The sequence below is a fragment of the Balaenoptera physalus genome (assembly GCF_965194825.1).
Source record: "Balaenoptera physalus genome assembly, chromosome: 7".
NCBI lineage: Eukaryota > Metazoa > Chordata > Mammalia > Artiodactyla > Balaenopteridae > Balaenoptera > Balaenoptera physalus.
Window position 1 is genome coordinate 58,908,379 of NC_138886.1, and position 26,563 is coordinate 58,934,941.

The window sequence follows — 26,563 nt, forward strand, 5'->3', positions numbered from 1 at the left end:
CCCGGGAGGACTCAGGGGGGCGGACCGGGTCAGCTCGGGGGACTCACCTGGTCATGTTGGCTCCGGGCAGCCTCCGCCACCGCCTCCCGCGCCGCCACCAGCACTTTGCTCCAGCGCCTTCACGCCCCTCCACGGCCGCGCAGCCCACGCCTGCCCGAGCCGCCGGAGTCCGGGCGGCCGATTGAATCCCGCGCAGCTGCGGCCCCCGCCGCGGGAATCCCCCCAGTGGCTGCCGCCGCCCGGTCCTCGCGCGGCCAGCCCAGTCCAGAGCGAGGAAGTGGAAGAGAGTCAGCGAGTGAGTCCAAAACCCCGAAATCCAGCATCCAAAGGAGCGCGTCCCCCCGCCCTCCCTCCACCCCTACCCCCTTCTCCTCCTCCTCCTCCTCCGCCTCCTCCTCCTCCTCTTCCCGGGCCGTCCTCCTGGCCCTTCTGAGCCCGCGGCTTCCGCGGCTGTTTCTCCTCCTCCCGCTCCTCCCGCTCGCCCTGCGCTGGCTTCTCCGGCTGCCGCCGCCGCTGTGTGTCTCCTCCTCCTCCTCCTCCCGCTCCTCGACGCTCCGCCGCTCGCGGCTGGGGGGTCCGGGGCCGCGTAACTTCTCCTCCCTCCGCCTCTCCTGTTTCCTCCTTCCTGCTGCTGCTGCTTTTAAAGAGGATTCTTTGGCCACAAATAGCAACTCGGCTGCCCCCCTCAGCGCCTCCCTCCCCTTCTTCTCTTCTTCCCCCCCAAAGTGAAGCGCACACGAGAGGTAACCAGAAACTGAGGCCGGCGGGGGGAGTGGGGAGGCGGGGAGAGGGGGCGAGGCGACGCCCGGAGACCGGCCCGCGCGGAGTCAAGGGCCGGGACGAGGGATGGCCAGGCCAGCCCAGTCCTCAGCCCTGGCGTGAACCCGCTGGTTACGGTTGAGGGCGAGGTGGTTTGATGGGGAAATTAAATGAAAAATCTCAGGAAAGTGATTGGAAAAGCTCCTCTCTTTGTTTCCTTGTCTGACTGATTTCGAAAATCCTCGTAACGTGCTGGGGATCCCACGGAATCACGGTGCCCCGGCGCTGAGGGATTGTGCGTGCACTTTGCCGGCGCGAGAGTGGGAGTGTGGGTGCGCCCGGGCGAGGGGAGAGCCAGGCCCGCTGGCGAATCCCTCAGTCTGGACCCCTGAGCCACTGAAAGGGCCAGAGAGCTGGACGGGCGAAGGAAGGAGGCAGGAGAGCTGCGAGAAGGAGGCGCGCAACCCACACACATACACTCACTCACTCACTCACACACACTTGCAGAGGAGGGGGCCGGGTGACGTCACTCCCCAGCATCCATCCGCCAGGACAGAAAAGACCCCCCTCTAACAAATTCACTCATCTCCTAAGAGCTGCACACCCGGGTGCTTCCTGCTCCGGGTCCTGGCACACGGGAGGAAAGATGCCGGTTGCACCCCATTCAAAGCAGCGATAAAAATGTAAGGAGCGTGTTGATGAGACACGGTCTACGTCCACTGCCCCAGTTCACCTCGGTAGCCTCATTCAGGGATGTTTGGTGGATCCACTTTGCAATCAGAGAGGAAGAAAGGGAACTATGGAATCAATCGTAGTGTAATAACTCTTGTTTTGCTTCCATGCCAGTTGCTTTTATGATGTTGAAAATGCAGTGCTCCCCAGCTTGTCTGTAGGACACCACAGAACCCTCTCCCTAGACAGTTGTTGGGCTACACAAGCTTCATCTACAGAACACACTATGTGGATTGTTAGCTAAAGGGGCAAATTTTAACCTTTACTCCTCAAGGATCTCAAGCACGTGGAAAAAGTCAGCAGCTGGAAGCCACCATTGGCAATTGGCCTACCAAAATTTATCAGAAACTTGGTCAGAAAGGTTAAGGAAAGTCAAGGCTCCCAGCCACCTCCCTTGCTCATTGTGTGTTCAGGCCAGCACATACACACAATACTTATTCCTGCAGGCTCGAGGCAGTCTTTGTAAGAGCAAAGGTAAGCAGACCCCTTAGATTCAGCCTAATGATTCGCCATCCTGACTGTTGTCTCAAGCTGCCTATTTGTTCCCACTCTTTGCATGCTGCGCTCCTGAAAGGCACTGAAGGATTGGTCAGTAATCCTCTGTCCCCTGTGTGCTCCACAAAGAAATCACATATTTTTGAAAGGCTTCACTCTAAATGAAGTTTAGTCTTCCAGCAATTTGAGGGGAGAGGGGGAGGACCATCTTAGCATGACTCTTCCTTGTTCTTTTTTTAAAATGGTTAACCTCATAGTAAAAATCAAGAAGACAACTATTCCTGGGCAAGCCTTCAGGACTTTCTGATAACACGAGGAACTGAAAAGCTGAGAAGATATGCTGAACACCTGCTCCTTATGCCCTAAGGATGGATTCAGAAATCTGAGCCTCTGCACAGGTGATTCTCACTCAAGGTGTAAATTCTGATTTGGCTTTCTCATTGCCACACCCTCCCCCGTAAACTGGTGAGTCCCACTTTCCTCTTGCAAAGTTGGATGTTAGAGGAACAAACAGAGTTTTAAAAAACCCTGAATTTCCTCTGCTGTTGTGTTTGATGGAAAGACACACATCCCTCTACCTCATTTAAGAAGATCTGACCAGTTCTGACCTTATTTAAGATACCAGCTGGGAAGTCTGATTACTACCTGGGAGCCTAGTCGAGAAAGAAATAGCATCAACGTATCCCACTGGTAGCGAGTTAGGTTAGCTAGAGAACTTAGTGATGGTTACCAAGGTGAGCAACAAGTAGGAGGGAAAAGGGACCCAGAAATCAGAGGAAACAGAGGACAGTATACATAAATGACACAAGCCCAAGGACCCAACTTTCCTGACACCATGAGGTCCTCGATGTTCCTGTCCCACTACAAGCAAACATCTTAGAGAAAAAAGTAGCAGTGGAAGGAGGTGACTAGAGAATCTGAGCTATTATTGTGCAAAGGAGACAGCGTTATTCAGGGTGATAAGAGAAAGAGCAAGTAGAGGAGCCAAGCTTTCTCTGTACATCTGAGTTGTAGTGGGAATAAGACTGAAGCCCAATATACACACATTAATATACTCAGATCAGATTTGTAACAAAACAGCACCCTGTGGCATCTACTACAACCTCTAGGAGAGTTTACCATTTGGAGCTTTGAGGTCATAAAAACATCAGAGGTGGGCTAATCATCTGCTGAAAGCACCTAATTTTACAAGTAAGGAAACTGAGTCCCTGAGAGTTTAAGGTGACCCAACTATTTGGTGGCAGAAGGAGAACAAAACCCCAGACGTCATGACCCAGTGTCCCCTCTCCCCCAACTATTCCTAATTACCTCCCAGTTCTGGATCCAAGAAGCCAGTTTTTCAACTTATCAGTGAGTAATAAATGTAGAATATTTTAAAACTCTAAATACTTACATGAAGGAAAATGAAGGAATGGTACTAGACGTTTTCTTAGTTCCTTTCCAGCTCTAACATTCTTTGATGAATAGCACACAGAAGCTTTGCTACAGCACAACCCCCTCTAGTGCATAATTCAGCATACGATGAGTATGAGTCTATTTTGGACCCCATCCAAGGAAGTTAATTCCTAGAAGTACTCGAAAGATTTTGTACTCATCTATCGTGAAGCATCCTAAAAATAAGGCCGAAAATAATGTAAGGAGAATAACAGTAATCTTATGTTACACTTGTATTATGTGCTAAACATCATGCTATCCCACTGGTTTTTAAAAGGCACATCATGACCTCTTCTGGGTCATGAATCTAGTGGGTCATGAACAATTTTTTAAATGAAAGTAGGAAAGAAAGGAGAGTGCATTAAACATTGTTTTATAAAACTTATGTTTCTGTCCTGTGGCTAGTGATTAAAAGAAAAAGTTTCAATGCCTCTGCCTCACCTCCAATCTTAACAACTGCCCTGGTTAATTAACTATCATTAGCCCCATTGTATACGTGAGGAAACAGGGACAGACAGAGTAAGTGATTTGGCCAAGCTGACATAGCTAGTGAGTGGCCAAGCTAGAATTTAGAAACTACAACTGTTTGACTTCAAAATCTTGTGTTTTTACTTCTATTCTGGTTATAAATTATTAACCAAGGAATTGCAGTAATTGTTGCTGATCATATTTTCTTTGTGAAGGCTACAGTGGTTTGTACTGAATCCAGTTAGAATGGAGAAATACAACATAGGTGCAAATGATGTATTCTGAAGAGAGTAAACTGTTTCATAGGCGCTGAAAGGAGTATCTGAAACCTCTTCCTATAGGTGCTAGCTACGCCTAATATATTTCATTAATTTGCTGTTAAATGCATACTTGGAATAACAATGGTTTTAATACTCAAGTAACTTAAACACTAATCTCTACAAATGTTAAAATGTTTGAGAGAGTTTTTCAAATTTAATTCACACAGCATTTCTCAGTAGCATATTTCTTGATCAAACACAGACCTGGCACATGAGAAAGATAAAACAAATATATACAAAACACAGTCCTTAAACTAAACAATATTTTCATTCATTTGAGAACACAAACTATACACATATAAAGTCATCAGACTACACTATAATTCCACCTAAACTGTGAAGAAGAAAGGAAGACAACTCAGGTGCCATGCTAATTTTTGGACTCATATAGTTCTATGGATTCTACCAGTAGCATTGCAAGTTTAGGCGCTGTTATTCGCATCCCTCAGATTTGAAAGCTCAAACTCAAAACTAGGAGGTGACTGAAATGAGCATCTAATCTTGGTCTTTCTGATACCACTACCCAAAGTCTCTTTACAAATAGGTGGGCTTCTGGTAGACAAAGAGGTGGTCAGAGATTTTGAGACATGCTATGCAAACATTCCCACTTTTTTCCATATGAAAGAAATGTACTTTCTTTTCTCCAGGGCTGCGTTTCTTATTGTTGTCAGGCAGCAATGTTCTCTTAAAAGAAATCCACATCTTTCTCTAAAGACAGGCCTAGAAAAGCCAAGCTCTCTCCCCTGACTGTTCAGTTCAGCGGCTGCCTTTCACCCTCACCTGCCGAGTGTAGAGGACGTTATGGTACGATGCTATTTTCCATTGGCTCTGCTACTGGAGATTACAGCATGCGACTGTGACAAATGGATATTCCCATTAAATTCTTTAGTAGAGTGGGGCATTCCATTAACCATTGGCACTATCCCAACCCAAGTGAAACATTGGGTCATTTTTTTCTTGTGAGCAAGAAGTGAAGGGGGAAAACAAAGGATAGACTCTAATTACCTTTCCTATTTTTTTGTGTTGCATGTATTATGATAGCTGTATATTACAATTATTTATAATTAATATATGACAAGCTGTCAGCTAAAATTTAACAGGTGATTTGTCAAGAGGTTCCATTAACTCATACATGAAGCAGTGGATTTCAGTATTTCCCACAATAAATCTGGTTGGTTCTGTTGTTTTAAATCTATTGTGTCTAAATATTCAGAGGCCACCTCTCTATGTATATTTGGAGCATCTTTAAAAAAGGCAACTCATGCTAACACAAATGGGTACTTTGTTAGTAACGTTAAGGAATAAGCACATTTTTTGTCACTTTAACCTTTAAATGCTAATGTTTTCACTAAGAAAATTAATTGCCTCGTGTTTATTTTGAAGTTTTAAACTTTTATGATTTTTATACATTTTTCAAATGGTGCCTTTAATAGTAAAGACAAAGCTGAATAGAGAGGAAAGTAATTGCCACTACTTATATTCCATTTAGTGTTTGTATCTTACACTAGAGAATTTTGAAATGAAGGAATATTATAAAATACAGAAAAAGATTAAGAAGTCACCAGAAAGCTAGTAATTAATCACTCAATAGAGGAGGAAGTTTACAGAGACCAGAAACTCATGGAACAGGCTCCCTTTTGCTGAATGGCAGAAGAATGGGGCAAGGATGGAAATGAATCACCGAGATTTCTTGGGAGGGATAACAAGATTCTTTAAAAGAGGAAAAGCTTGGTTTCAATATCTATAGAATGTCAATGTCATGGGACCTAACCTGGAGATGAAGTTAAATTTGAAACTACAGTTTTATTATTGGTTCCCTGGCCAAAGTTGGTATTGTTTAAAGAGAATGAGAGAAAAGTAAAGCAGCATTTGTTTAATATTTCATTTGCACAAGGCTGACTCATCTTTCAAGACTAGGACGTGCTGCAGGATGTCCATGTCTTGCACGCAGCTACTGTGGAGGGTGCTACACCTCCTTAATGAAAGAGTGTGCTCCAAGAATCAATGCTTAGGGAGTTCCCTGGTGGAACAGTGGTTGGGAATCCACCTGCCAATGCAGGGGACACAGCTTCAAGCCCTGGTCTGGGAAGATCCCACGTGGCGCCGAGCAACTAAGCCCATGAGCCACAACTACTGAGCCTGCACTCTAGAGCCCACAAGCCACAACTACTGAGCCTGCGCTCTAGAGCCCACAAGCCACAACTACTGAGTCCGCGCACCTAAAACCCATGCTCCGCAACAGGAGAAGCCACCGCCATGAGAAGCCCGCACGCTGCAACGAAGAGTAGCCCCCACTCGCTGCAACTAGAGAAACCCCGTGCACAGCAACGAAGACCCAACACAGCCAAAAAATTAATTAATTCATTCATTTTTAAAAAAAGATTCAATGGTTAGAGAGAGAGAGAAAAAACAAAGAACAAAACCACAAGGGTAAAGTAAAACCCGAAGCACAGCAGCTTTTCAACATTAAGATTTCTGTGTCCACCAACAAAGTTGTCTTCACAGTTTTAGCAAGAAAGCCGTACAGAGTCATGAAGTTATTTGTAAAGGGTCTTTCAAATAGGGTTTCAAAAAATGATTTTCAGAAACTCACTCAGAATCGAAACACCACAAATTGATTTCCATGTAATAGGGAGTATATCTCTTCACAGGCTGGGAATTATAAATGACCAGTGACAAACCAGTCCTTGTATCCTGGACCGAGACCCCAGTTACCAGATTTCACCTTGCTTCCCAGGTGCAGCATAGCTGTGGATGTTTCCGCAGGCATTTGAGAGCAATTTTCTAGACCATGAACACAGCAAAGACATCAAGACGACTATTTTTTCAGCCACTTTTCAAACCTTTCTCTATCTTCCTCTTATACTTCTGTATTTATCTTATACTTCATTATGCCACTTAATTTCTACTGGGTGTGTCCATACTTGGCAAATGTTCTTTTTGTTGTTTGACAGCAGATTCATGTCTGACTGGAGCCAAAAAATCTTATCATAAGGCTTTAAGCACTGTATGTACTCCATAAATATTTGGGAAAGTAAAGGAAGGGAAGGACGGAGCTAGGAAGAGAGAAAGACGAAATGAATTGATTATTACTCATTTCATGTGAAACATCACTTTCTTTACAAAGTTTCCTGTAGTTCATTAAGTAGAATGACTTTGTCCTACCTCTGGTCTCACATTCTTTTCTTTTTCTTCTTACTTCCTATTTCTCTGTATTTTTTTGTGTGTATTCACACCCTATTAATCTCTGAACATCTCCACACTCTTATATATCACTATCAACAAGCACAGAAGCTAGACTATAAGCAGATCTCAAAAGATTTCTGGGGCTTCCCTGGTGGCGCAGTGGTTGAGAATCTGCCTGCCAATGTAGAGGACACGGGTTCGAGCCCTGGTCTGGGAAGATCCTACATGCCGCGGAGCAACTAGGCCCGTGAGCCACAATTACTGAACCTGCGCGTCTGAAGCCTGTGCTCCGCAACAAGAGAGGCCGCGATAATGAGAGGCCTGCGCACTGCGATGAAGAGTGGCCCCCACTTGCCGCAACTAGAGAAAGCCCTCGCACAGAAACGAAGACCCAACACAGCCATAAATAAATAAATAAATAAATAATTAAAAAAAAATATATATATATATATATATACCACCCCAAAATACACCTAAAAAAAAAAAAAAAAAAGATTTCTGCTGAATGACTTGATGTACGATAGATACCACTGTGGCTGGTCAGATGTCACCTTCAGAGTCCCTCCTATTGGGCCTGTGCTGAAAGGTACAGTGACAGAGAGTTTGGTAAGAGTTAGGCCTCACTAAAACACACAACAAAATGTCACAGACAAGAAATCATAATAGAATCTGAACAGGAGTGGATGGATTCATACTTCCACAGAATTGTTTTTATTTATTTATTTTTTTTTTATTTTTGGCTGCGTTGGGTCTTCGTTGCTGCGCGCAGGCTTTCTCTAGTTGCGGAGAGCCGGGGCTACTCTTTGTTGCGGTGCACGGGCTTCTCATTGCGGTGGCTTCTCTTGTTGCAGAGCACGGGCTCAGGCGCGCGGGCTTTAGTAGTTGTGGTTCGCGGGCTTAGTTGCTCCGCGGCATGTGGGATCTTCCCGGACCAGGGCTTGAACCCGTGTCCCCTGCATTGGCAGGTGGATTCTTAACCACTGCACCACGAGGGAAGTCCCACAGAATTCTTAATGAGAGTAATTACAAACTTTCATGGTTTCCTACAAGATGTCAAAATAACTGATCAGTTCAGTAGGAAAAAATCCTTCATACTGAACTTTGCATTTTTAACTATGTACACTCTATTAGGTGGACAGAGCATTCATTTGTCTGTACATTTTTTTTCTTATATCATCACCTATATTATTCCAATGCGTCCTGATTTTCAAAACTCATTGACCACATCTCCAAAGTTACTAGTAACACTAAACAGGTCCAGCAGAAATTTAAAGAGGCAAAACAAAAACTATTATGTCCCACATGTATTATTACTTTAAATAGTCTATTCAAGTCCGTGCTTGTTTTATAAATGTAGAAACACCATTCTTGGTTAGTTATTATCTGGTATTAATTCTTGACGGTTGCATTTTGTCTCCTTACCACCAAAACCCATCTTTCTAATACAAACATCGCTACTTTTCTTTGGACTAGTACAATAATTTTTGTATATTCTTCTGCTTCTAATCTTTTTCTTATTGGCCCCAATCCATTCTCCACTGTGCTGCCCAATTAACTTTAATAAAGCACACGTTTGATTATGTAACTTCCATGCTCAAAAATAAATTAAAAACCCTCAGTGGTTCACGATTATTGACCAAACTAAGTACAAATGTTCTACCAGCATTCAAAGGCCACCACAAATGGAATGCTGCCTGAATCCGTTTTTCCACTCTAAACTTCCACCTCTTTACGGCCAATACCCTAAACTCCAGAACTGTCTGAACAAAACCGTGCATTTTTCTTAGCCAGAAAGTTTCCTATGATCACCTACATGTTGAACTCCCATCCAGCCTTTAAGAATCATTTCATCAAAGAGTTGGGCTTTTTTTTTGTTTTCCTGATTCTTCTACCCAGACACGAGTACTGCTTCATTTAAAACATGTGATTCTTCAGGCTTCCCTAGGCCATTTTTTCTCTGTTGCATTATTTCACTCTACTGGATTCTAAACTCACATGGTAATAAACTTGTGGCTTTATTTGTTAAAAAAAAAAAAACAACCTAATTCTTGGAATCTCTCTTCTGCTAGATAACAGTCTACTGAAGTAGGATAAAAGATCACAGAAAGCACTCATGCCCAAGATGTGTTCCACAGTTCGTTTTATGGGTATCCATCCATTGATTGGAATGGTAACATAAATATGAGAATGCACTGGATGGAATCAGTGGGAAATTATGCAAACTTATGTCTAATCACACCTTGAAAGTTCTTTTGCCAGGTGACTATGTTTAAGAAGAGAACAAAGAAATTCCAAAAATTCTGAGTTAAGACCAATATGAAGAGCAAAAAACAATGGAAACTTTTAACTCTCTTTCTCTTTCTCTTCCTTCCTTCCTTTCCCTTCATCCCTTCCTTCCTCCCTCCTTTCTTTTTCCCCCTCTCCCTTTGTTTCTTTCTCTCACTCAACTTTGCCCATTATCCATGCCAGGAGATGAACCAAACTGGGACTATTAACAATCTTTGACCTCAAGAAGCACAAAAGCAAATCTAGTCAGGCAGGAGTTTTTCTCTGCCTTCCCCTCGACAAAGAAACAAGTGTCAGACATCTAGAAGCAGTCCTGAAATGGACACTTGGCACCCATGCTTTCTCCATCAGAAGAACCTCCTGCCTGGTGAGTTTCAGGCTCTAGGAAATATCCTACCTTGTACCAAGCGGAGGTAAGAAGGAGCACAGCGCCTGCATTATTTTTCCTGTTTATTCCTGCACTGCCCCAGAGCAAACTGTGTTCCCAGACTATGGATGTCAGAACTGCTCAATCTGGTCAGTTAGGCTGGGGAAAGAAGAGACGGCTATTAGAGCAAATGCTGAAAGCTATATTTCATCCATGATTCAATCCTTCCCGTGCCATCCATAACACACCTGCCTTTTATCAAAGTCATATTTATACTTGGTTTTCTCATTCCTCCCCTGTGCCTCTGCTTGGTATGTTTCCAGATGGCAAGACTGTAAAATCTTCAAGAGAAAGTTTGGCCTTAATCTTCTATTCGTCCCTTGTATACCTGCAGAATGTCTTGTACAAAGAGTTCAAGATACAACACTGTTGAACTGAATTTTTCTGAAGTCTAGTATTTTCTTTGAAATGAATGTGAGCCCTACTGGGCATAAGCATATCCCAGTTACCCCAGTTTAATACATTCTATCGTATTGTCCCCAGAGAGTATACTTGCATTTATAAGATCACAAGTCTAAATGTTGGGAGTGTCGAACCCCTAGAATGGTGGGTCCCATCCCTGGCTGTGCATTCAAATCACCTGGAACACTTTTAAACCATATGCCCAGAGTGCACTCATATAAGCTGAATTGGATTCTTTGGGAATGGGGCACTAGCATAATTTTTTAAAAAGCTACCCAAGTGACTCAAATGTTAACCAAGGTGGAGTAACCTTGCTTTACAGCTCTAGGAAGCATAATTTGAAAACACACTAGACTAGGTTAGTTTTTCTAAAGTATTTCCCAGCTCCAGGATTCTTTGTGAAAGCACTTTTATAAGTGAAAAAGAAATGGCCCCTTAACTGGATTCCATTTTTAAGTAGTAGCTACAAATGAAACGCAGCCCAAATTTTGGATACTGGTGGGGTGTTTTTAGCATTTCTTTTTACTTAGTTTTCATGTATGCCCATTCATCCCACAGCTCATTGATTCAGGCCTCCGCTGTGTGCAAGGTATGTCAACTATGCACTATTAAGTCATTCTAAGAATGTGTTCTGTGAGCAAGGCACACAGGGTAAGGAAAACCCTTTCATCCAAATACAATACAAACATACCCTAATGATTTTCATTCCCTGCAGTCCAATTAAAAGAGGAAGCAATGCCATCAAAGTAGCCTAAATTCCAGCCACCACCACCCCCAAATAAATCTGGGATTAAAACAAAGAAAGGATCAGAAATACTGAAACCTTCCCCCACCCTTTGGAAACAATCTGGAGTTAAGTTTTGATGCTCATGTGTTATTTTTGAGTTAAATCAGGAACAACAAAACTACTACTTTGGGAGAGAAAGATGTTGCTCCCAAATTTTTGCTTAAGGAATTCATTTTCTTGAGAGGAGAGTATTCTTGGTAAATACTAATAATAGAAAATGATCAACTGTGCAAACTGCGCCACTACAGCAGACTTCCTTTATTTCACCAAGACTTCTTAGCACAGTGTCCAACAAATTCAAGGAACACTATCCACACCATATGAGTTAAATATTAACATTTATGTGGCACTTTGCAGTTTACAGAGAATTTTAAAACAACCGTCTCTTTAAGGCTAATAATAATTTTGTGGGTAGTAAAACACCCATGCTCTGAATCAGAACCTCTGGGCTAGTTTCTGGGAGTCAGAATTTGGGGCAAGTTTTTGGGGCATTCTGAAAACCACCACGATAACTCAATTCAAACCCATTGATTTGTTGTATTGTTCCTAGGAAAACAACCCAGTACAGCTGAGATTTTGGCATTTCCTAAAAGTCTAGCTGCCTTTTTCTAGGATTTGCCTTTTTCTTTCTTCCATACTTTTTAAAAGGAAAAAAAAAATTACAGGTAGCACTATTTTACCTAAATCTAGAAGCTTTTTAATTCTGCTCTGCACAGCTGGCTTTTTCTAACAGTTGTCCTTGTTCTAAAGGAAGCTCCTAGCTTCTGGCGTGTGTGTGTGTGTGTGTGTGTGTGTGTGTGCGTGCGCGTGTGTGTGCGTGTGTGTGTGTGCGCGTGCGCGTGCGCGTGTGCGCGCGCGCGCGTCGACCAGGCATTGTAGTAGAAACCCAGCAGCCTGCTGGGGCATTTCAGTGGGCTTCAGCCTTCTATTTGGGAACCCACTAGTTCTAGCCCTCATTCTCAGGGAGAGAATCGGCCGTGAACTATATGTGTTGGTGTGTGTCGTTTTCCATCAGTTTTTAAAAAGCCTTAAAAGTAAAAGATGCTCTCAGCTAGCTATCTCCCCCCACTCTGCCCTTAAATTATATTAGAACAGCATAATAGCTACCTTGGAAATACGATCTCATATATAACTTGGAGGAAACAAAAAAGAGTCAAAGAGACCCGCCGATGAAATCTTCTTTAGAATAAAACTATGCATTTCAAAGGGAGGAGACAAGGTTATGTTTATCTTTTAATTACTCCTAATCTACGCAGAGACTGGAGAGAAGAGAATTTTGATTTTAAGTCTGGAATGAAATATACTTACCTGGAAATGAAGATGCAAGGGGGAAAAAAAAAAAAAAACCTCAAAAATTAAGAGAAAGTGTGTGTCAACCACCCATATCTTGTTGATTCTCAAACTTTCCAGATTCTTTTGGTTCACCACCCCAACCTTAGTAATACCCTCTTGTTTAACAAGCCTCCAGTTATTCTGGTTACAGTTTCTGGGAAATTTGTCTGTCAAAAGAAGAGAGGTTCCAAAGAATTTGGTATTTTCCTCTTGGGCAACTGAAAGTCGTAAGGGTTATGGCACCAATGTGATCTCTCTCTCTCTCTCTCTCTCCTCTAGTTCAACACCCCATGATGTACCGGTCCTTTGGCCTTGAAGGAAACATTATGGGGAGGAGCGGGGAGTGGATATACTCATTACCTGACATAAATGACTACACTAGCTGCCTTGGAACTTTACCCTCTGTCCAGATGGTGCCTCATAGTGAAAAGGATATTGGGAAAAAGGGCCCCAGTTTGCCATATCTTTGGTTATCCAAAAGGGTAAGAGAGCTTTATGCTTTTTATTTCCTGCATGCTAAGAAGAAAATGCAGCCATCTTATTTGAGACCACCAGATTCCCCTCCTTTCCATATGTTTTGTCTTATACCCTTTAAACTCTCCAATCAGTACCCGTGTTGCTAGGTTCATAATTAGAGTGTTGGCAATGCCTGTTCCCTTGCTTTCAATTCCATTTATACAAATGTTCCCATCACTCGTTTTAAAAGCCCTGGGCACATGTTCAAAACATACAACCCAAACAAACAAACTGCACAACCTAAGCCAAACCCACCAACAACTGGACACCCTTCCCATTTTGGAAGGCCACCCTGAAAAGTTACTTAATTGCAGCATATTCTGTGAATCAAAGTTCACAGAGCTGAAAATGAAAGTTTTATGTTAGCATCTTATCACCAAAGAAATGTAGGACATACAAATAAAGCCACAGAATCAGCTACTTAAGATTCATTGGAGTAAATTTCACCTTGAGTGACATCCTTAGAAAACAGAATTTTTAGGGAGGAACAGAATTCCTACGGGGAATTTTAGCATAGGGTTAAACTTCGGCAGAATTTATTATTTGCAAGTGCTGAGAAAGAGTTTATATTTAGAACTAAGTTCTTGATCTTATCCAGTGATTGACTTTTTGATAGCAAAATTCCTGTCTGTCATTTACGCCTAAAGCTGACATGATCACAGCAGTGGCAGCTGCTATAAATGAGGCCGTGATAAGAATGAAAACTTTACCAATGGGAAGGACTCCAACATGTAGGAAAAAGATAAAATTTATGACATATTGTTTTTTACCTTGGCACAGTAAAAAAAAAAAAAAAAAAAAAAGTAGGGGGAGGGTAATAGCTCAACAAAGCTCAAATTTTGGTGTGAAATTTCCCCAGCAGAGAATAGGCAGAACTGCCCAAATGCACTGTTGTGGCTGTTTGGAGCAGTAAGGAAATGAGGATCTTTGGCTGTGATTCAGGCTGGCACCGTGGTCCTGAGATGCCACAGGGAAGAAATGTGTGCTCTGCAAGACGGCAACCTCTGGAAATCAGCAGTGGTGCAATCGATCAACAGCCAGGGCCGAGAGCCCTTGCTCTTCTGTTTCTCGGTCAGAGCAAACCACTTAAAAGTCAGCTCATAGCCCCCAGTAAAAACCGAGAAGTTTATGACAAGTGGTACCACCTGTGCTTATGTCTCAGCTCAGCCAAAATAATTTCCTCTGCTGAGTCTTCTAACTGTGGTGAAGGGTGAGGCATGTGACAGTGAGGATGTGAAGGGGAGGAAGGTTCCAACATGGAGCCTGCGGAGTGAGGGGATTATCATTGTCTGCGCTAGCAGAGATCAGCAAGTCTGTCTCCTTTCCTCCGGAACAACTGTGCGTGATACGATCTCCCAACCCCTATCAAAAAAGGCTCTGTCCTCGGGAAAACAAAGACTTCTCTGCTCAGTGCCATTCCCTCCCATGACTGAGTGTTCTTTTTAACGATGTTATATTATTACAAACTTTGTAAAGCTTGGGGTATGGAGGTTGTATTAAAAACACAATAAAGAAGAGCAGCTGTTTATACAAGCTAGTTTTTTGACCATAATTATACTTTTCTCCGTCTTCTTGATGAATCAGGACATTTTGAGCCAGGTATCTGCACAAAGCATGATAGAATGAGGATAAAATGGCATATCACTAGGATGTGACCTACATTTGTGTAAACCTTGTGGATACAAAGTGCTTCATCACTTACTTTAAAAAAAAAAAAAAAAAAAACCACTGTAATTCTTTCTTTTTTATCTTTTCATGAAAACCATCCAGGGACAGTCTAAATTTTTCAGAAAGAACAAATTTTTCAGTACAGGAGGGAGAATTTGCCAGTACAGCAAGGAGCCAGCCAAGTTGCTTTGGAGGAGTTGAGCAAGTACATTTCAATAAGGACCCAAACAATCCTTGGCAACCAATCAGAAGAACCAGTCATCGTTGCATTAAGGAAGCCCTCAAATATGAGGGCTGTCGGTGGAAAATAGAGTTACTCACCAACTGAAAATGTTTACTTGAAGTGAGAATTATTTTATGGAAACCACTGTGAGTTTTGGAATACTTACAATCTGTTCAGATTGGTGGCTGTGTACAATGTTGCTGCCTCAATATGCCCTGAGACTTCTAATCAGTCTGCCTAATGGAGCAGGTGGCGAGATTCTCCACTGAGCCGACGGCACCTGGAGGGCAGGGACCGTGTCTTATTCATCTTGGATCTCATACAGTACCCAGCTCTTCAAAGGCAGTGGATAAATATTGAATGAAAGAATCTTTACATGCATTGCCACATTCTCTGACCCGCTGGCATAAAATGCCACTCTGTCTATCATCTCTATCTTATTGCCCTGCTTTATTTTTCCTCTGAGGTATTATTGCCAGCTGTCATGTGATATGTGGTTGTTTTTATTATTTGTGTATTATTTATTTTTCCCCACCAGAATCTAAGTTCCCTGAGGGTAGGGACCGAACAGATTTGATTTCCTGTATATCCCTACCCTAGTTCCTAGGATGGTGCCTGGCATATAACAGGTCAATTATAAGTATGTGTCTGATTTTCGAATGAATGCATGAGTGATAAACGGATGGTATTCTCTTTCTCTTTAATTTTTTTCTTTTCTCTTCATTCTCATCTATTTCATCTTAATAAGGCCTGAAAATTATACTATGAACTTAAATCAGTAGTAACAAAAGGAGGGTTCTTTTATATAGTGATTCATTCTAAAGAATGAAACAAGGAAACAGGGTCTTGCTGGTGTTAGGCTTGTGGCTCTACAAACCCACAGAGAAATATGAGTGACAAGAAATAAAGAAGAGAGGGAGGCAAGAAACGAAACAGTCTCCTGGAGGCCATCAGTGGTGGACTCCATATGAACTGACGAGCCACCACATGTGAATAGTAAAACACATTTGTGCACCATTTTCTAGATTCTGTGTCTGCACTTAGTCATTGAAACAAAACACTGGGTTCTTTATCATACTGGGCAGGATCTTCATGTCCTTCCAGGCTTAGAGGGACAAAACTACACCTTATCCAGATTTTGAGTTCTCTTAACATCTCACTTTTAAACTTACGGTAAAATTTTAATAAGACAATGTAATACTTTTTCCCTTGGGCAATTCTGCATTGTCCCCACATGTGAATGAATAACAATTCACAAGCTATTAATAATGTTTCCATTTTACCACCTAATTTAATGGCTAATGGCTGATAAAACCAGTGACCAGATGGTTCAGTGCCTTGTCCATGATTTACACGTGATTGGTGATCCTGCCAAATATAAAACCTTCAATTGCAAACTCCAGATATTATTTCTTTCTTTCAAGCCAATATAGAGCAGAAGTTCTTTGTTTCTTGTAGATGCTCACAATGTGCGATGACAGTTGAACAGACTTGTTTTTGCAATTTCCCAATTTTATTATTATCAAAATGAACCTGGGATAAATAGGAAAGTGGCCTAGCTGCAGAGTCTGACTCTGGGAAAAACAGATGGGTAGCAAAGGTCTGTCATTGGCCTTCCCACTATGCCCCTTCTCTCCCCTGAGCATCTCATACTCTCTACCTTAATCCCAATCCCCTCAGTACTTCTGACCAACCACGCACTAGGTTGCCTTGCTCTCCTAATGAATCTTATCTCTCCCCTAATTTCCAGAGTGGAAACTGCACTGGAGATGAAAGAACATAATCCCTAACTCTGTTAATAGCTCTGTATCATGGGGTGAGATGTTAAAATCCCCAGAGTCCATGTTTCTTTATCTGTAAAACAGAGATAATGATATTTATTTCACAGAGTTATTGCACAGACTACTTAAAATTGTGTACTTGAAACTGCCATGTAGAGCCTGTCTCCTAGGAAATGTTTGGTAAATGTTTAGGTTACAATGTCTAGATATTTGTTCTGACCTGAGATGGTGATTCTAAAGAAACTTTCAAAACAGAAAAGTGAAGGACATTTTTCTAGCAGATGGTGAGGGCATTCCTTCAGTTGGAGCAAGAGCGGCATGGGGAGGAAGTAGAATATTTAGGGCCATGAGGTACAGTTGTTCAGTGTCTAACCTGTACAACCGTACATGGGCACCCTGAAGATAGACACCCATTTATGAAACGGACATAAAAACGGAGAAAAGACCCTATTCAGGTTTGGGGGGATGAGTAAATGAAACAGTGGACTCCAATCACTAAATGTATTAGAAGTAATTATGATAACATAATTGCTCATGTGTCTGGCTCTTTCTAGTGGATGGGAAAGCTCTCTGGAAGTTCTAGTATAATCACAATAAACTTAACTGAAGACTAGCAGAATGACTTCAGAAACTATTTGCTTCCTTCATGACACAGTTCATATTATCTCTAAGATGTTAGGATCTTTGACAACTCGTTTTTAAGCATAAGGTAAGCATTTCGATGTGTATTTTCAAAAGTATGTAGCAGGGCCAGGGAGTCGATGATTGTACAATAAGCAAATCTAGTTGTTTGGGTGCTCATGTATATTATTATGTTTAATAAGAGGAATTACTTATTTCCTTAGATAATGTTTAACATCAACAATGTATTTCATGGTTTCTGTGTGATTAGAAGAACAGGCTCCAGATGGGCTGATATCCTGGCTCAGCCGCTTACTGAGTGACTTTGTACCTGTGTTTTAACCTCTCTGAACCCCATGACTCACTTACTTTTTATAGTTGTGGTGAGATGTGGAAAGATGGATAAAAATCCAATTTTTTTATGATGTTGAACCACCAAATTAACCAATCCTAGTCCTATCCCTCGATTTCCTATGAAATAATAATCGTCCTTATTAAGAACCATGTTTGTTGGGTTTTCTCTTACTTGCAGCTCAAAGTATCTTACCTGGTACATTTCTTTTCAATGCTTTGGTAAGTGAGGATACTCATATGAGAACAGAGCACAGAATGGCCCTAATTTTGTATTTTATCACTTTTGCTCTAATGTTCTCTACCAGGTTAATCTAAACCAAGAGCGTTTATGTGAATGAGTGAGTGAGTGAGTGTGTGTGTGTGTGTGTGTGTGTGTGCGCGCGCGTGCGCACATGCATGTACCTGTTGCTATTTAAACAACTCATGAGACATAGCTGAAAAAAATTCACTGGGACTGGTTTTATTAACAATATACTCCAGGTGTATATTGGGGAATAGTCATCAAACCAAATGAACCGACGGAAAGCCTGTATTCTACTAAACATCAGTTTCCCTTCCCCTTTAAACTCTGGAAATAGAGCAGAAACCTGGTTTTCTGTGGGAAAAATGTTATGAGTCCTGAAAACTCCTTATGCCTCTAAACCTCCTTTGTATGTTCATGTACTCTAATATTACAGGATAATCACTTTACTGCAATATCCTCAGAAGAATTTGGAGCTTTGTCATTTTCTGGTTAAAGGTTTCATTATTTTCTCCTGGCAGAAAACTAGTCAGAAAGAATTCATTGGCTGTTTAATTCTAAGTTAATATACTTTGCCCATTTAAATCTGGGAAATTCACTTGCAAAAATAACTCAGCACATTTGGTGTTCTTTAAGGACTGCAGTAAAATTTTACTGAGTGACCTGGTACCCTTTGCAAACAGGGACTAGTTTGAAATTTTTGAACAAAAAATGCAAGTATGTTTGCATACATCTTTAAAATTTACAAAGTTCAAGATCATGTCCTGATATGTGGCCAATGCAGATTGTGTTTTAAATGTGTCCTTTTAAATGTGTCCTTCTTGTCCCTTTCCTTACCATTCTGTTTCACTTTTTAAATAATTTGTATTAGCCAAATTAGAAGAAGAAACCTAATCTGGGCATTGTTCCAAAAAGTCAAACATGAATAACCCAGAGTAACTTCTATGTCAAATTAATAGTTCATTAGAAGCTCATGTATAAATCTACCTGAGCAAGTAAACATCTCATTTTTAGCTGTTTTTAGAATTTTATGAGACACTGACACCCAGGGACTTTTACAATGGTAGTGTATTTCTCCTGTTGTAAAGAATTTCAGAGCAACAATAAATTAGCTTAGTAAATTAATGTCTAAATAGATTTACACATTTTAATGAGCAAGTAGTCTGGTTGTTTTGGTATTTTTGATGACTTTTTTCTGACAATAGGTCAAATTATGAAAATTCACATTTGCATCCACTTACAAAATGATAGAAGTTTATCAGGAAAAAAATGCAAAAGAACTTTCAGATCTCAGTTATACTTGACATTTTTTTTCCAGCAACATTTGCTAAGAATGATAACCCTCAGTGACATTTTACATTCACGAAGGAGACAGGCCAATAGACAAAGTTTCCAGGGGTCATCAATTTGTCCTTTGCCCCTTTAACATTTAAACACTGCAAGCAAGTGTCTCCAACTTTTCTCAGATGATCCAGTTCTTAAAGATGAAGCCTATACAGGGCAGTGGATGGAAATAAAGATGTCTACTGACATAACTCTGTGGAACTGTTGCTCATGATCTACCTGAAATGGCATGGAAAGAGGGTCCAATCCTTCCTTGGTTGTTGATACTCATCATCTTAAGAAGTTGATGACACCCACCAGTATACAGATTATGTGATTGGCTCTGCAGACTGACCAGAGTTCCCTAATAATGAGCACTTATTTAGTGCTTTATAGTCATTGGAAGTGGTATATATTAATCATACTTGGAGATGAGAGTCAGCTTACATTGCCAGATGTCACTCATTTGTCAGGAAGCCATCTGAAGGAACTTTGTGAAACACTGTGTCTCAGTGTTCCCAACAGCTGGATAATTTGTACAAGATTGGAAAGCAGTGGAGTTGGTCAACACTATATCCTTCTGTGCAGTTCTTCATTCCAGGCACAGACAATACTTGGAGGGAAATAAAATGACTGCTGTACCTATTGTGTTCTCAGCTGCCTCTCTAACTATCCAAACAAATTAAAAGACACAGGACCAGTGTGTGGGAGCAGAGTAGGGGATGGTGGAGGACAAAAATGGAAGAAGAAAACTAAATAAAGAACGTTTATAAATGCTTTAGAAGAGAAGTGATTTGGGTTACTACTAATTTAATTCTCTGAATCCTATAATCCCTTTTAGGGTACATAACACAAGACAGAATGGCCACAGTTGTGCCGTTGGTAACTCTAGGTAGATGTCAATCCTACACCTCCTCCAGGTCACTGTTGGTTTTACTTCTATGTTTACCAGGTTCCTATGTCAGTAGCGTGAGCTTTTACTCTGTTTTTGGTGTGGAACAATTCCTTTTCCCTGGGCAAGGAATGGACTAGGAGGCCTAAGGTATATGCATTCAGACTTAATACAATGCAGCTTTCTGTATTCCTGAGACAGGCTTATATTCCCAAGGGTCTGAAGGCATGTGCTATCCTTTCTTGGATCCATCATGAGCTCAGGTATAAAACATATTAGCCATGCAATGGGTGAATGGCAGGGATGGAGAATGCCCCTCAAAGCTGTCCTGGGTGTTTCTGTTTGCTTGGTTTCACAATAAATACAAATGCTGAGTGTAGGGTGTGGAGTGAGTAGGGAACAAACTATTTAATTGGGTCCAGTAGGCTTGGCTCTGCATTCATTCATTCATCTGTTCATTCATTCCTTCACTCAAATATCTACTTTAAGCTTATTATATACCTGGAACTCTGGAAAACATGAAGGGTGCAATGATGAGCAAAAACAGACACTATCAGGTCACTGGTCCATTATCATAGAGCTCAGTGGTGACCTACTGGCCAGTGAGAGTCAGTCCTGATGATTATTTTCGTTTCGGATGTCCCTGTTATAATTAACAGCCACCTCCCTATCCCAATTGTGAATTATAGATTTATTAAAAGATTCTAAAATTTGGGAGGGGTAAGGATATTTCTGCTAACTTCTTTTAATTTGTCATGACAAACTTCCAGCCTTAGAGTTCATCAGACTTTGCTTCAACATTATTTGTAGAGACAGAAATGGACAGAGGCTTGACCAAATCTGGAGGCCAAGGCTCTGAGCATCCATTTTCTGAGACTGCTCCAAACACCCTTCCTATGTTTCTCGATGCAGTAGAACGTGTAATGAGAGAAGAGTGATCTTTCCAACTCACAGAGGAGGAGAAACCTATTGACAGAGAGTGAACCTTTTTGGTCTCACTGCTTAAGTAAGAGTTTTCAAAGCAAACACTTTCAATCCTCCACTTGTAACACTGTTTACAGAGAAAACACACCCTGTGTTTGCTGTGGGGTCTGGAATGTAGCCTTCCAAATAAAGGCAGGGGGGATTCCTGGGTGAAAAGAGGTCAAACTGGAGAAAAATTAAGACAGTCATTTTTTTTTTTTTTTTTTTCCAGCCATCCCCCTAAGCAATCTCACAGTATCTTCTGCCAGTAATCTACCTGGTGATATTTGATATAAGCTGGGATGGTAGCCACACTGATAATCACTAAATAAACAGCATATGAATGGCAACTGTTTGAGAGATAAGGCAGGATTTTAGATACTCAAGTTGCTTTTTCTGAGCCACGCTTCAACTCTAGGCCTGACTCATCCCCCATTCAGCATTATCTGTGGAAATCGCCAGCCACCTGCTTCTGCCTTTTCTCCTTCATGAAGATGATGATGCAGCCCAGCATACAATCAACTCCTCCTCACTGCTTTTAATGTCATTATTTTTATTGAGCAAAATTCTAACTGCTCAGAGCTAACTATTACTGTTTAATCTAAGGCTGCCTATTAGGAGTAATGTTATTACTGCAAAGACAGAACCAAGCAAATGGTCCAGGTACCCTGCACTTTTCTCTCCGTCAACTCAGGCTTGCTCTTCCTCTTCCTAGAGCATTAACAAGAAGTGATTATTCCTTTGTGTAGCAACACATTTATGCACACACAATAAAGAAAATGAAAATATTTTAATATATTTTGTTTAATTAGCCTAAAATTATACTCCTAAGGTCATTTCTGATACGCAGCAGGGACTAGTAACACACTGGTCTTCCTCATTTAAAATAATAGTTGTAATTTTTCATTCCTTCTCTCATTTACTCATTCTTTCAATAATATTCATAAAGCACTTATTGTATGTCAGGCATTGGGGGTGCAATGGAAAAGAAATCAAATAGGTTTCCTGTTCTCATGGAGCTAAGAGTCTAGTGAGAGAGACTGTTCCTGAAAAAGTTGTATATTGATCAAATCTCTATACATTCATATTAAAATTCAATATGTAGTTTGGTCTTACAATGAAGTTCTCCATGAATACTATTGTAACATAAAGCACTGGCTTGTAATACATTTATTTGGTTAGGCTAGATATATGAGGCTTTATTAAAGCTAGGCACATATTTCCTTTCAAATATGAGAATACCTTCCTTCTACGAGGTTCCTGCAAATGATTATGATGTTGCTATACAGCACTTTCAGTACAAGACAAGGAAAAAGCTGTAGTATATATTACAGTGTACTGATAAACTCACAGGGATATAGATTTACATACAGAACAGACATATAAACAAGTGAACATAATCCATTGTATGTGCTTTACTAAAAGTATGAGAGCACAGCATAGCAGAAGGAGTGAGAAGTGGAACAATGCGGGGCAGAGTTTAAAAAAAAAAAAAGAAGCTTCCAGGACCCGCATCTTAAGGACTAATAGAATTGACCAGAGAAAGGAAAAAATGGTGAGAAAGGGAATAAATTCACAGAGGATTAAAGACTCATCCAGGCATGGTTTTCTCAGTCATTCTCATCATTCCTGTCATGGAAAGAAAGCCTCAGTTACCTTTCTATACATTCTCCCGGATTCTTACTATGCTCGTTCCTGTCTTCTTACTCAGAAGAACAAAGAAAAGAGAAGGAAGGTACCATTCAGCGTTTAACCATCGTTAAACAGGCTGGTAGAAAAACAAAGGGGGAAGGAAAGAGCCCCAGTATCCTGAGGACCAGGCCTCAAAGGTCAGAGTGCCAGTAAAAGTGGTCTGCAAAAACCACGTTAGGGCGAGAACAAACAGGTTCTTCTTTTTTTTCCTTCTATGTGTAGTATCGGGAAAGATGGACGCTGGAAGACATAATGTTGATTCATTGACGAAAACCAGGGATGTGCCCCTTTCATTTTATTTCTCTTTGATTAGATGTACTTTACAGTATCTCATCTTAAACTTGTAGCTCTGGAGAGGATCTTTAAAATCATCTAATGCAATGCCCTTGTGTTTATGGATTAACAAATTACAGATAAGAGTTGTGAGGTAATTTGTTCAAGAACATAATTACTGGGCTTCCCTGGTGGCGCAGTGGTTGAGAATCTGCCTGCTAATGCAGGGGACACGGGTTCAAGCCCTGGTCTGGGAAGATCCCACATGCCGCGGAGCAACTAGGCCCGTGAGCCACAATTACTGAGCCTGCGCGTCTGGAGCCTGTGCTCCGCAACAAGAGAGGCCGCGATAGTGAGAGGCCCGCGCACCGCAATGAAGAGTGGCCCCCACTTGCCGCAACTAGAGAAAGCCCTCGCACAGAAACGAAGACCCAACACAGCCAAATAAATAAATAAATAAATAAATAATACTTAAAGGTGCTAATAATTAAAAAAAAAAAAAAAAAAAGAACATAATTACTTTGGGGCAAAACTGAGACCAGAACCTAGATCTTCTGGTCCCTCCAAAAGTAGAAAGTGATTTAGAGTTATTCAGACATGGTTTGACTCTGTGCTCTTACCTACATCTGTGTCCATTTACACTGTAATGGAAATAATAATACTTTACTGGGAAGTTGTGAGAAATAGGTGAGAAAAGTACATGAAAAACACCTAGCAGAGTACTGGAATCTTAATAGCTACTCACCTATGAAGCATCACTTTTCTCTTCCTTTACCCAACAAAAATCATGTTGAGGAACCGGAGAAACTATGATTAAGATATTTTAGAGCATGACTTCTGAAGTCAGTCTGAAATAATGGACATTATTAGTGGAAGATAAATGTGAGAACTGATTGAAGTCATACACACACACACACACACACACACACACACACACACACACACACAGTTTCTTCCCACAGTGAATAATAATCAAATGTTTAAAATTCCTGGTAATGCCTTAGCAATGCCAATTATATTAATAATGAATACCAGTAATTGAGCACCTACTGTGTGTCACTTGAATCACATACATTAATTCTAATTCTGGCAACAATCTTGCAGAGCACTTCACAGATGATGAAACCAAGGAGCATAGTGATTAAGTAATGTTACCCATGGTTTAGCAACTACCATGTATATTCAGATGAAAATCATAGAAAAATTTCAACTCACACTTGTTCCAGGCAGATAAACAGGGAGAGGTGATTTCTTAAAATGCTTTCCAGAACAAATACCTAGATGCTTAAGCCAGCAGCTGTTCTCCTTGGATATTCAATGGGCGGTGTTGCTAGGCCTAATCAGTCAGGACCAAAAACTTGGGTAATTTAAAAATTGAACAAAGGGCACAGATGAAGATTTCTTCTAAGCACACACCTGCTGGGAGCTATGAGTAACTATCCCTAAGGTCAGACTTAATTGGATTTAGATCTAAATGAACTCTGACATGTTGATTATTCACTACTTGAAAGTAGAAGGAAGAAAAATGCTAAGGTGAGAGGTCAGGAGTGTAAGCTTTCTTTTTTCTCTCCTGTGGTCCTGAAAAGTCCTCGCTGAGGACTTTCTTTTAGTTAGGTTTTGTATTTTCACTTTTAAAAGAACATGGAAAACCCAAAAGTTTTGGTCCTAAGTCCATCCTAAATACAAATCTTCTTTCTTAACAGATTCGGGTTCTAGAATTAGTCCAGTAATGAATATAGGAGGCTACCAAAGGAAGCACAAAGTGCTCGGGGATATATAGTCAGTAATTCTCAGAACTTTTTTCTTCCACAGAATCTTAAGAAATGGAAGTAGGCAATCTCAGACCCGATAGGAATATTAGGATCAACAGGAGTGAGTGAATTATCTGCTTTGCCCCAAGCTTTATATATCTTACCTCAGTTAATTCCCATAATTATTATTTCCATTTTATCACAAGTACAGTTCTTACCCTCATTTTATCAAAGGAGCAATTGAAGCTTAGAGAAGAGAAATCATTCATTTAATGTCATGCATCCATAAATGACAGAGCTGTTATTTAGAGTCTAGCTCTGCCTGACCCTGGCAGCCAGGACCCCGACCGGGTGACTCTGCTGACACAGGCATGGTAGGTTAGACACTGGGTGGGACGCATCAGGAAAACCTTCCTGGAAAAAGTGGGCCCTGAGTTTGAAGCAAGAGAAGATAAAAGATGTGGCTTGATTGCCTGCTGCTAGCTATGTCTGGCCTCTGATACTGCAGGTCTAGAGAGGGCTGGAAGCAGGGGCATGGCTTAGTTTAAATAACCCAGAGGAAGAGTAAGGTGGAGTGAAGAGAGAAATCTGAAAGATCCAAGAGAAGGTTCTTTGAATTGAGAGCTGGACCAAGCAATGAAGCTAGAGATGACCTGTGGATGTTTCTACACAGCAGGAGAGCAACCAGAGGCTTGAGACCCAAACAACAAAATGGGGCCCAGAAAGGGGGAAGGAGCAGACTGGGCTGGTTAGTTGGTAAAGATCAACAGGTGTACGGCAGGTTCTGGAAAAGAAATATTTCTGCTTCATTCAAAAAATAGTAAGCCATATTTCTACAGTGAGTAAAGTGAAATCAATGATAGAAAAGATGAATTTGTAGAGAAGAGAAGGGCCATAATTCAATGTTCACTCTTGGTTGGCCATAACTCAACCAATATTTTTCTATTTTTTGTTCGTGCATCATTGTTTCATTTAACAAGTATCTGCTAAAGGCCCACTGTGTGTCAGGCTCGCTGAGGGAAGTGGAGTTTCCACAATGCTCATTTGAACCAAAGTAGTATATCAGGTCTGCATGGAAGAAACAAAGTCATCTCTTGGATTCCAGTGAGGATGACATAAAGTTTATGACCATTGAGTCGATGATTAAGTGCTTTGGGGAATGAGATGGGATCAATTAGAGTGACTCTTATAGTGCAAGTGAAGTGTTGATTGTATTGAATAAAATGGAAACAGACGAGCCCATGCTCTAAGAGGAAACAGAATAGGAAATGTGGATGAGATTTACAATGATGATAATAGTTCCCATTTGGGGACCCTGTACTTCTCAGCTGCCAGATGCTTTACTTATTCACCAGTCTGCACTACAGCCCTTTGAGGAAGTTATTATTACCCTCATTTTATATCCATAAAATGACCTGTGGATGAAGGGTTTGCCTGGGACTGAAGGGTTTCCCAGGGACTGGACTTTTAGTGCTAACCTAGGGAAGCCCCAGGCAAACTGGAGCCTGGGACTCCTTAGAGGAAACCAGGGATCACAATGTCACAAGTCAAGGATAGAATCTGAACTCATGCCCAAGATTTCCTGATGCCCATACCTGTGTCTTTTCACTACACCGCAATGCCTCTATCTTTAAAAA

General features: G+C 41.2%; 1 protein-coding gene and 1 long non-coding RNA gene across 4 annotated transcripts in view; one reads left to right on the plus strand and one right to left on the minus strand.

Moving 5' to 3' along the window:
• The window catches only part of PTPRD (protein tyrosine phosphatase receptor type D), a 2,148,784-nt gene that overhangs the window by 524,744 nt on the left and 1,597,477 nt on the right, over nt 1-26,563 (minus strand). The window lies entirely within an intron of this gene.
• On the plus strand, nt 1,261-23,620 carry LOC309665035. The gene is made up of 2 exons (XR_014266176.1): nt 1,261-2,384; nt 12,908-23,620. It is a non-coding gene; the product is annotated as an uncharacterized lncRNA (long non-coding RNA).